Here is a 13,088-nt window from a genome sequence, read left to right as displayed (position 1 = left end):
AGGAAACAAAGAAACACCATGCAGGCAAGGGAGCAGGAAAAAAACCCACAAGACCAAATAAATGAGGAGGAAATAGGAAAAATGCCTGAAAAGGAATTTAGAGTAATGATAGTAAAAATGATACAAAATCTCGATAACAAAATAGAGAAAGTACAAGAAACAGTTCATAAGAACTCAGAAAAACAAACAGCAATGGATAACAAAATAACTGAAATTAAAAATACTCTAGATGCTATAACCAGCAGAATGACTGAGGCAGAAGAACGAATAAGTGAGTTGGAAGATAGAATGGGGGAAATAACTGCCACAGAGCAGGAAAAAGAAAAAATAATAAAAAGATTAGAAGACAGTCTCAGAGACCTCACTGATAACATTAAGCGTACCAACATTCGAATTATAGGCATCCCAGAAGAAGAAGAAAACAAGAAAGGGTCTGAGAAAATATTTGAAGAGGTTCTAGTGGAAAACTTCCCCAACATGGGAAAGGAAATAATTAACCAAGTCCAAGAAGCACATAGAGTCCCATACAGAATAAACCCAAGGAGAAATACACCGAGACACATATTAATCAAACTAACGACAATTAAACACAAAGAAAAACTATTAAAAGCAGCAAGAGAAAAGCAACAAACAACATATAAGGGAAAACCCATCAGGATAACAGCTGACCTTTCCACAGAAACTCTGCAGGCCAGAAGGGAATGGCAGGATATACTGAAAGTCCTGAAAGAGAGAAACCTACAGCCAAGAATACTCTACCCAGCAAGAATCTCATTCAGATTTGAGGGAGAAATCAAAAGCTTTCCAGACAAGCAAAAGTTAAGCGAATTCAGCACCACCAAACCAGCCTTACAACAAGTGCTAAAGGAACTTCTCTAAGTAGGACACACAAGAAAAGGAAAACACCTACAAATACAAACTCAAAACAATTAAGAAAATGGTAATTGGAACACACATGTCAATAATCACCTTAAATGTAAATGGATTAAATGCTCCAACCAAAAGACACAGACTGGCTGAATGGATACAAAAACAAGACCCTTCTATATGCTGCCTACAAGAAACCCACTTCAGACCTAGGGATACATATAGACTGAAAGGAAAGGGATGGAAAAAGATATTCCATGCAAATGGAAGTCAAAAGAAAGCTGGAGTAGCAATACTCATATCAGACAAATTAGACTTGAAAGTAAAGACTATTACAAGAGACAAGGAAGGACACTACATAATGATCAAGGGATCCATCCAAGAAGAACATATCACAATGCTAAATATCTATGCACCCAATATAGGAGCACCTCAATACATAAGGCAAATGCTAACAGCTATAAAAGGGGACATCGACAGGAACACAATAATAGTGGGAGACTTGAACACCCCACTTACATCAATGGACAGATCATCCAAACAGAAAATCAATAAAGACACACAAGCTTTAAATGACACATTAGACCATCTCGACTTCATTGATATTTATAGGACATTCCATCCAAAAACGACAGAATACACGTTCTTCTCAAGTGCACACGGAACATTTTCCAGGATAGATCACATCTTGGGTCACAAATCAAACCTCAGCAAATTCAAGAAAATTGAAATCATATCAAGCATCTTCTCAGACCACAACGCCATGAGACTAGATATCAATTACAGGAAAAAAACTGCAAAAAATACAAACACATGGAGGCTAAACAATTCACTCTTAAACAACCAAGGAATCACTAAAGAAATCAAAGAGGAAATCAAAAAATATCTAGAAACAAATGACAACGAAAACACAACAACCCAAAACCTATGGGATGCAGCAAAAGCAGTTCTAAGGGGGAAGTTTATAGCAATACAGTCCTACCTTAAGAAACAAGAAAATGATCGAATAAACAACCTAACCTTACACCTAAAACAGCTAGAGAAAGAAGAACAAAGAAACCCTAAAGTGAGCAGAAGGAAAGAAATCATAAAGATCAGAGCAGAAATAAATGAAAAAGAAAGGAAAGAAACCATAAGAAAAATAAATAAAACTAAAAGCTGGTTCTTTGAGAAGATTAACAAAATTAATAAACCATTAGCCAGACTCATCAAGAAAAAAAGGGAGAAGATGCACATCAACAGAATTAGAAATGAAAAAGGAGAAGTAACAACGGACACCTCAGAAATACAAAACATCATGAGAGACTACTACAAGCAACTATATGCCAATCAATTGGATAACCTGGAAGAAATGGATACATTCTTAGAAAAATACAATCTTCCAAGACTGAACCAGGAAGAAATAGAAACCATGAACAGACCAATCACAAGTACAGAAATTGAGGCAGTGATTAAAAATCTCCCAACACACAAAAGCCCAGGACCAGATGGATTCACAGGCGAATTCTATCAAACATTTCGAGAAGAGTTAACACCTATCCTTCTCAAACTCTTCCAAAATATTGCAGAAGGCGGAGCACTCCCAAACTCATTCTACGAGGCTACCATCACCCTGATACCAAAACCAGGCAAAGATGTCACAAAAAAAGAAAACTATAGACCAATATCACTGATGAATATAGATGCAAAAATCCTCAACAAAATACTAGCTAACAGACTGCAACAGCGCATTAAAAAAATCACACACCATGATCAAGTGGGGTTTATCCCTGGGATGCAAGGATTCTTCAATATATGCAAATCAATCAATGTGATACATCATATCAACAAATTGAAGGATAAAAACCATATGATCATTTCAATAGATGCAGAAAAAGCTTTTGACAAAGTTCAACATCCATTTATGATAAAAGCTCTCCAGAAAATGGGCATAGAAGGAAATTACCTCAACATAATAAAAGCCATATATGAGAAACCAAAAGCCAACATTGTTCTCAATGGAGAAAAACTGGAAGAATTCCCCCTAAAAACAGGAACAAGACAAGGGTGTCCACTCTCACCACTATTATTCAACATAGTTTTGGAAGTGTTAGCCACAGCAATCAGAGAAGAAAAAGAAATCAAAGGAATCCAAATTGGAAAAGAAGAAGTCAAATTGTCACTCTTTGCAGATGACATGATATTATATATAGAAAACCCTAAAGACTCTACCAGAAAACTGCTAGCACTCATTGATGAGTTTAGTAAAGTAGCAGGATACAAAATTAATGCACAGAAATCTCTTGCATTCCTATACACTAACAACGGAAGAGCAGAAAGAGAAATTAAGGAAACTCTCCCATTCACCATTGCAACCAAAAGAATAAAATCCCTAGGAATAAACCTGCCTAAGGAGGCAAAAGATCTGTATGCAGAAAACTTTAAGACATTGCTGAAAGAAATCAAAGACGACACAAACAGATGGAGGGACCTACCATGTTCCTGGATTGGAAGAATCAACATCCTGAAAATGTCTGTACTACCCAAAGCAATTTACAGATTCAATGCAATCCCGATCAAATGACCAATGGCATTTTTCACAGAACTAGAGCAAGAAATCTTACGATTTGTATGGAAACGCAAAAGACCCCGAATAGCCAAAGCAATCTTGAGAAGGAAAAATGGAGTTGGTGGAATCAGGCTTCCTGACTTCAAACTATACTACAAGGCCATAGTGATCAAGACAGTATGGTACTGGCACAAAAATAGAAAGGAAGATCAATGGAATAGAATAGAGAACTCAGAAGTAAGCCCAAACACATATGGGCACCTTATCTTTGACAAAGGAGGCACGAGTATACAATGGAAAAAAGACAGCCTCTTCCATAAGTGGTGCTGGGAGAACTGGGCAGCAACATGCAAAAGAATGAAATTAGAACACTTCCTAACACCATACACAAAAGTAAACTCCAAATGGATTAAAGACCTACATGTAAGGCCAGACACTATCAAACTCCTAGAGGAAAACATAGGCAGAACACTCTATGACATACATCAAAGCGCCATCCTTTTTGACCCACCTCCTAGAATCATGGAAATAAAATCAAGAATAAATGAATGGGACCTCATGAAACTTAAAAGCTTTTGCACAGCAAAAGAAACCATAAACAAGACTAAAAGGCAACCCTCAGAGTGGGAAAAAATAATTGCCTATGAAACAACGGACAAAGGATTAACCTCCAAAATATACAAGCAGCTCATGAAGCTTAATACCAAAAAAGCAAATAACCCAATCCACAAATGGGCAGAAGACCTAAATAGACATTTCTCCAAAGAAGACACACAGATGGCCAACAAACACATGAAAAGATGCTCCACATCACTCATCATCAGAGAAATGCAAGTCAAAGCCACAATGAGGTATCACCTCACACCAGTCAGAATGGCCATCATCACAAAGTCTGGAAACAACAAATGTTGGAGAGGGTGTGGAGAAAAAGGAACTCTCCTGCACTGTTGGTGGGACTGTAAATTGGTACAGCCACTATGGAAAACAATTTGGAGGTTCCTTAAAAAACTACAAATAGAACTACCATATGATCCAGTAATCCCACTCCTGGGCATATACCCAAAGAAAACCATAATCCCAAAAGAAACTTGTACCATAATGTTTATTGCAGCACTCTTTACAATAGCCAGGACATGGAAGCAACCTAAATGCCCATCAACAAATGAATGGATACAGAAGATGTGGCATATATACACAATGGAATATTACTCAGCTATAAAAAGGGATGAGATGGAGCTATATGTAATCAGGTGGATAGAACTACAGTCTGTCATACAGAGTGAAATAAGTCAGAAAGAGAAGGACAAATATTGTATGCTAACTCACATATACGGAATCTAAAAATGGTACTGTTGGACTCAGTGACCAGAACAAGGATGCAGATACAGAGAATGGACTGGAGAACTCGAGGTATGGGAGGGGGCGGGGGGTGAAGGGGAAACTGAGATGAAGCGAGAGAGTAGCACAGACATATATATACTACCAACTGTAAAATAGTCAGTGGGACGTTGTTGTATAACAAAGGGAGTCCAACTCAAGGATGGAAGATGCCTTTGAGGACTGGGGCGGGGAGGCTGGGGGGGGTTTGGGGGGGGGAGTCAAGGAAGGGAGGGAAGATGGGGATATGTGTATAAAAATGGATGATTGAACCTGGTGTACCCCCCAAAAAATAAAAAAAAATAAAAAAAAAAAAAGATTACCTATTTGTCAGTGTGCCACTCATAATAATCTCATGATCTGAGTAAAATTTCTGTAACATTGGCTGCAGTGGGCCCTCTTTTAATTTTTGTCTGTTTGGTTCTTCTCTCTTTTTAAATTTGTTAAGCTCTCTAAGTTTATTGAATTGTTTGTCTTTTCATAGAATCACCTTGTAGTTTCATCAACATTTTTACAACATTGAGTTTGGAGAGAACACTCTTGCTTTAATTATTTCAACTACATCAGCAAATTTTAGGGCTTGCTATATGGTTGATCTTGTATATGTATTGTAGGCGCTTGAAAAAAAGTATATATTGCTGTTATGCAGAATGTTCTGTAAGTGTCACTTGGTAGATGATGTTGATTTCTTCTATATGGTTGCTGATTATTACGTTACTTTTTTTTTTTTAAGGAAGAAGTTTTGATGTGAAGGGGTATTACTGCTTTCAATTTCGTCATTTTTTGATTTTCACATTTTGCAGTCTATTAACTGGTGGAAGCATTTAGGATTGTTGTGTCTTCTGGATAGATAGACTCTTTTGTGATTATGTAGCACTCCTCACTGACTCTGTTTTTTATTTTTTGTTTTATCCTGGTGTCTACTGTTAATAATAAATCCACTCAACTTCTTTCCAATTATTGTTTTCATAATATATTTTCCATCCACCTACTTTATATCAGCATATGTAGTTATATTTCAAATGAGTTTCTTGTAGGCACGAAGAGTTTAGTTATGTTTCTAATCCATTCTGATGATGTTTATCTTTATTTAGACAATTTTTATGGTTACATTTATTGTGAATACAGGTTAATATTACATTTAATGGAATCACTGATGGTAATAATAAGTTAGACATGAGTTATTTTATTTCAGTGATGGTGACAGCCCCACTGATATGATCTCCAATGTTGTGCCCAGTCTAATGAGAAGTAAGGAACCTAGAATGGACTGACTGCTGTAGGAATGGATATCAGACTTGAAACATGAAGAAATAACTTAAGGCATCAAGAAACTTGAAAAAGGCACTGACTACCATGTGCCCAATCCATCTCAGCATCATTATCACTACTCTTTGTGCTCCTGATTCATTTTCAAACATCTTAGGATGGTTTTCTGGAGACTTCAACTCTTAAGCCCTTATTTACTTATTATATTGAGCAAAACTTTCTAAGTTAATTGCTGTTATGATTTTGTCTATCTCTACCCTTCCAGTTACCTTTGCCTGGTACCAAGGTAACAAGTACCTGCCCTTAGTGACACAGTCCATAATAAGAGCAGGACTGGCCCCTTATCTGGGAACTTGACTTCCTTTTCTAATTGTTTTGCATCTGTGGAGGCCAGCTTTGTCATTCCTGACTCCCAAGTTTCTGTTTGGGTCAAAGGGCAAAGCATAGCTTGTGGCCATTCCCTGTAACATAGCAGAGAGTTTCTAAGTCTAATGCAGTGACTATGAAAACAGAATCCTTGGTAATATCTACTGAGCCTCAGGCTCAGTTGAATATAAGTGATTGAGTGGGCTATTGCTGTCCAATTGATCATAAACTTGGAAAGGAATCTTTTCACAAAGGCCTTCATTCAGGTCAAAAGTAGCACACAACTTATCACTCAAACAAGAAAGGAATGACCAAAATACTGCTGTGATATGTAAAGTGCAATGGTGTATGTCTATTAAAAATAATGTTCCATGGAGAATTTGTAATAATTTTAGAAAATGCTTATGTTATGCCATTAGAATAATAATAAAAGAACAGGAAAGTGCTTTTCATAAAAACATACCAAAAAAGCCCAGTATGAATCACAATAAAAAAAAAAACAATTTTTCTCCCAGAACAAACAAAACTATACTAAACTAATCAACATGGCAGTTGCAGCAGGATGCTGAAGAAAATTACATTTTCACAGCAATTTATTATGAACATTTTCAAACCTGCAGCAAAGTTTACAAATAAGTATATGTGTGCAAACTGTTACTACCAAAATAAAGACATTTGCACGATCCAAGACCTTTCCCTTATGCTGATGCCTAGGTAATTCCCACAACCTCACTCTATATATAGAACCTCAGTTTTATTTCATTTTTCCACTACTAATTACTCTTGCCTGCTGCAGAACTTTATATAAATGAAATCATAAAGAAGGTACTATTTTATGTAAGACTTCTTTCACTGAAATAAATATTTGGAATCATCAATGCTGATGTGTGTATCAGTAGTCCATTCCTTTTTATTGCTGAGATATATTATATTGTATTCATAAAAATAAATTTTCCTTCTTTTTGTTTATGTGCACTTGGCTTAACTTCTTGACTCATGTACAAAGCTGCTATGAATCTTATAGCTTATGTCTTTGTGAATATATTTTTTCCTAGATAAAGTGCTAAGAATGGAAAAGTTGTGAACATGATAAATGTATATTTAGTTTTATAATGAAGAGTCAGACGTTTATCCTGTATGGATGTATCGCTTTATATTCCCATCAATGGTGAAAACTGTATCCCTAGGCAGAATTTTCCTGACCACACATGCTACCCTCCTGGTCTAAATTACCATGATCTATTTTCTAGTTGTTATAGCATCCTCATAATGAATATCCCAGTTTCTATCCTGATGCTCAATAAAGCAGTCAAAGTAACCCTGTTAAATCACAACTCAAGTCATGGCAGGTGTATCTCCGGTGCTTTGCCATTTCTCTCCAGAAAAAACCCATAAGCACTTTATACTGAGATTCTCTACTTTATTTCCAGGCTCATTTTCAAAAATTCACTGTCATTCCCTTCTCTGGCCACACTGGGCTACTTGATTATATTTCTTATAAAATAAGTATATTCAATTTGCATATGCCATTCCATCTACCTAGAATTGTATTTCTGCATAAATATTCAAGATATTTTCATATTGGTCAGAATTTGTTAGCCTCAGCACTACTGAACTTTTGAGCCAGGTAGATAGTTCTTTGTAGCGATGTTTTGCCCTATGTGTTATGCGCTGTTCCAAAGCATCCCGAACCTCTGTCCGCTAGATACCAATAACAGTGACCAGTGCACACCCCCGTTTCTATGGCAACCCACAGTATATCTAAACCTTCCACTGTCTCTTGGGAGCAAAACTTTCCATGGTGAGAACCACTGATTTCGATCTTAATTGAAAAGTCATATCAGCTTTTCCTGACCATCCTCTTCTACATAGTACACATTCATTCCTTAGCTTTGCTACCATCACACTTCTCAATCATCTTGCTCTTTTGGTTCATGGCACTTTTAAAATCCCTGGTATAATCAGTATTTGCCCAATTTTTATTATTCATGTTCAATATACAACATAGCAAACTCTCTGGTAGAATGGATGTTGTTTATTTACTTCACTACCATATTTTCAACTCCTAGAGCATGGCATAGCAAAAAGAGGTGGGTAATAATACCCAATTCATCTTTGTTTTGTATATATTGTTTCTGGTATGTTTAAAAATATTTTTTTACATTAATCCACACAGCCAATTTTAGCCCAGAATGTCCTAACTGAGGCTTTGAAAGTGTTTGTTTTACATTTACTTTCTTTCAGAACCTTAGGTAAATCTATGAAGATATATTGATAGTGATATCCAAAATTCTTTTGTTATGAAAGATTTATACTCCTGCTACAAAAATTATATAATCTTCATGGTAATTAATGCTAAAAGATTCTCGCATATGGTATGTTTAAAAAGGAGCAAAAGTAAATGGAAAACAATAAGAAAAGAGCAACTTTTAGATTTGTAAATATAAAAGTATTGAAGATTATCATGTGGAATAAAACTAAAATCTTTTAATGCAAATTTTTCTTAATGTAATAACATTCAAATTAATTATTACCATAATATAATAATACTTATGTTTTGAAAAAAATTGCATGCTGTAAATATAATATTGCATATTCATTAATGATTTTGTACTGCATACTAGGGTAAACTGTAGAGCATTTGAGAATAGAAATATGTGGCTCAATAAAAGATGTATTCCAATAAAGAGCTTAAAAACATGGTGTGTTTCTATAGGAAATTTGTATAAAAATTCAAATAACGTGTTTTTGAATTTGGTACTGAGAAATTGAGCTCTCTCAGGGATATAACCTTTCTGTTAGACTCTATCTTTTATAATAATTTTAGGTTTACAAAAAAATTACACAGGAAGTAGAGGGAGTTCCCATAAAACCCTCTGTCCCCATCACAGATTGACTATTTAATGACAATTTACATTATTCTGATACATATGTTACAAATGAGGAGTCAATATTCATCAATTTTTACTAAAACACATAGTTTACACTAGGGTTTACTCTTTGTGTTGTAGAGTTGTGTTATGGGCTTTGACATACCCATTATAACATTATCTACCATTAGAATATCAAACAGAATAGTTTTCCCTCCTTAAAAATAATCCCATGCTCGATGAGATGGAGCTGTATGTAATGAGGTGGATAGACCTAGAGTCTGTCATACAGAGTGAAGTAAGTCAGAAAGAGAAAGACAAATATTGTATGCTAACTCACATATACGGAATCTAAAAATGGTACTGATGAACTCAGTGACAAGACAAGAACAAGAATGCAGATGCAGAGAATGGACTGGAGAACTCGAAGTTTGGCGGGGTGGGGTGAAGTGAGAGAGTAGCATAGACATTTTTATACTACCAACTGTAAAATAGATAGCCACTGGGAAATTGCTGTATAACAAAGGGAGTTCAACTCGAGAATGGATGATGCCTTAGATGACTGGGATGGGGAGGGTGGGGGGGAGTCGAGGGAGGGAGGGAATACGGGGATATGTGTATAAAAACAGATGATTGAACTTGGTGTACCCCAAAAAAATAATAAATAAATAAATAAATAAAATTAAAAAAAAAAATCCCATGCTCAAATTCTGCATCCTTTTACTCTCCATACTTAAATTCCAAGCAACCACTGATTTTTTTTTTTTTTTACTCTTTCCGTACTTTTGACTTTTCCAGAGAGGAATTTCACAATTCTATCGTGTAAATATTGCTGTTCCAAGATCTAAAAACCCTCAGTTATGTTATCTCATTAAGTGTTGTATTCTATTAGTGTTTAAAAATGACCAACATCAACCGATTGCCCTCTCCACCTCTTGTTCACATAAATGTATCTTCCTTAATTTGGCCTATCTATGCTAAAATCATAATAACCTAATATCATAAAAAATATTACTACACTTGCCATGACTCAAGAAACATTAATACTCCCCCCAAAAAGTTAGAAGGGATCTAATTAGTAGTATAAAGTAGACATTACAAAGAGAATGCTATTATGACCAAAAATCCCAAAGGCAAACCTTTTAAGTTCAAAGAGCTACTTCAGAAGACTGAATTTTCGCACTGTTATGTCATTGTTCTGGAAGGGTCGACATAAACAGATGTGAGACATTGGATTAAAAGCTCAAGAAATGCACTGAATATAATATAGATTATAACTCCTCCTGACAACAAAAAGTTTTTACAATTATTTGAATCTGATACTTTCTCTTGACCAGAAAGAGCTACTAAGTTAAAGGCCTATTATTAAACATAATGAGATGCGTGTCTAATAAAGGAAACAGTTTGGAAGAGCTGAAACCTGACAGTCTGTGAATATAAGCATATAAATGGATATCTAGTAGCAGGGAAACCCAGAAGTCATCATGTGAATTGGCAGGAAAAAATATAAGATCAGTACCACAGTGACACCAGGCAGGAAAGAGAGGCAGAGACATTGCAGTGTGTTTACATGATGCTGTGTTTACATGATGCTGTGTCTTCCTCTACTGAAGCTGAACACTAACCAGTGTATGTGTTCACCCTGCCTATTTCCTGAAGGAAGTAACCTCATGCCCAAGGATGGGATTATGTCATCACCACAATAAGAACATAATATTCTATAAAGAGTTTTTCAAAGTCAACCCAGATTATGAAGAAACATTGAAAACTTCCCTTCATCTTCTGTCATCTAAAGTCAGATTCTTGCTCCAAAATATCCTCATGGCATTTTTCACTTCTGCATTCCTCAGGGTATAGATCAAAGGGTTGAACAAAGGTTATCCAATTGTAAAAACACAGTTATCATCTTATTCATGGAGAAGGTGGTAGCAGAGTGTGTGTACATAAATATGCAAGGACCAAAGAACAAGATGACCATGATGATGTGGGAGATGCAGGTGGAGAGGGCTTTTGTCCTCCCCTCAGCACTGTGGTTTCTCAGAGAATGCAAGATGATAACATAGGAGAATGTCAGCATGACAAAACCCAATATACAGATGGCCCCATTGTTGGACACCAAGAGTAGGTTGAATACATAGGTGTCTGCATAGGCAAGTTTCAACAAAGGCTGAAAGTCACAAATATAATGATCAATCACATTGGGACCACAGAAAGGTAGACTCAAGGCTAGAAAAATTTGACTTAAAGAATGCACAATGGACCCCACCCAGGCCACAGCCACCAACACACCACAGACTCGATGACTCATGATGGTTGTGTAGCACAGGGGCTTACAGATGGCCACACAGCAGTCAACAGCCATGAGGATTAGAATGAAGATCTCCAGGCAGCCAAAGAAATGGAAAGAAAAGACTTAGATTATGCACTCTTGGAAAGAGATAGTGGGATCCTTCAAAAGGGCCTCTGCAATCATCCTAGGGGCTGTGCAAGTAGAAATGCAGGTATCAGACAAGGATAAGTGGAAACGGAAGAAGTACATTGGACTCCCAAGTTCCTTGCTGGTCTTGATGGTAGCCATAATCAGCAGGTTACCTAGTAATATTCCCAAATATAAAAGCAAGAAAGTGACAAATACTATTTTCTTCATAACAGCATCCTGTGTCAGCCCAAGCAGAATAAACTCAGTCACATTCATGTTCAGTTGCATGATTTCATGACTGAGGAGAAGGGGTGAGGGTGAGAATGATTATCTGTAAAAAATGAAGACAGTAGTTCATGGTGTGATATGTAGTGTCATGGGATATGTTAGGGAAAAAAAAGTGTTTTTCCTCAGGAATATTCTAACTATGGTTTCTTAATAATTTACTTTAACCAGCTTTTCCTCAATTTGTAATGAATACTGCATCAAACATGCTGTGTTTCAATAAGCTTAAGTATATGATTCTTTCCAAAACCAGCCTTCAAGGAAAACCACTTGTTAGCTTGGGTATTATTCCAAATAATTTTGCCACTATTATGAATATGTACCTATGAGATATTGCTTGATTTGTAGTTGATTAACTTTTATTTTTAATAAAATCTGTGTCCTTTGTTTTGCTGTTGTATCACTCTGCATTTAGGATACATTTTGATTGTTCTTGGATGTTTATGATAGAAATACAAAGTCATACAGCATCCTTTTCCCCATAATTATTGTCTTATGTATCACCTATTCTATACACATATATAGAAATGTGTGTTATTTATAATTTATGACATGCTCTACCCCTTCACTGCATACTTGCTCCCCTGAATTACATCTTGAAAAGAGGAATAGGAAACACATAAAATTTAAGTAATATGTTGTAAGCTTTAAAATTGTGTGTCAGAATTAGTAGTTGATGAATACTAATGAACAGAATTGAATTTTTTTTCATATTTGGTAATCCCTAACATATCCCCATTTCTATTTTTCTTTCTCCACTTTCTGGAAATCATCCCTTAGAAAAGTCAATGTCTCAGAAGTTACATTTCTGACTAAAAAAGAGTGAATTGGTACTCAATAGTTAATGTTTTCAGAGTTCAAGTTTTTGGCCCATTCATCTTAGATCTACACTGATTATTTTAGGACTTTGGTGTCACTGGGCAACTGATCTAGGATCAAATCATGGTTGCATCCCCAAAAGAGTTTATATTTTTCAGGTCTCTAAAAAGCCCCACTTCCCTGAAAGTACAGAGAAGCAGAAAAAGGAGGGAGATCAGTTTATTTTAAAGAAGCATAGTAGATAATCAGTAAGTGACTTCTTCATTCA

General features: G+C 35.9%; 1 pseudogene; it reads right to left on the bottom strand.

Moving 5' to 3' along the window:
- Nucleotides 1-11,072: 11,072 nt before the first annotated feature.
- On the bottom strand, nucleotides 11,073-12,004 carry LOC130850307 (olfactory receptor 4C16-like; annotated as a pseudogene).
- Between the last annotated feature and the right edge of the window lie 1,084 nt (nucleotides 12,005-13,088).

The sequence above is a fragment of the Hippopotamus amphibius genome, chromosome 3 (genome assembly GCF_030028045.1).
Source record: "Hippopotamus amphibius kiboko isolate mHipAmp2 chromosome 3, mHipAmp2.hap2, whole genome shotgun sequence".
In the NCBI taxonomy this organism is placed as follows: Eukaryota; Metazoa; Chordata; class Mammalia; order Artiodactyla; family Hippopotamidae; genus Hippopotamus; species Hippopotamus amphibius.
Note: the sequence above shows the minus strand (reverse complement) of the source record. Positions and strands in the feature narration are given on the sequence as shown.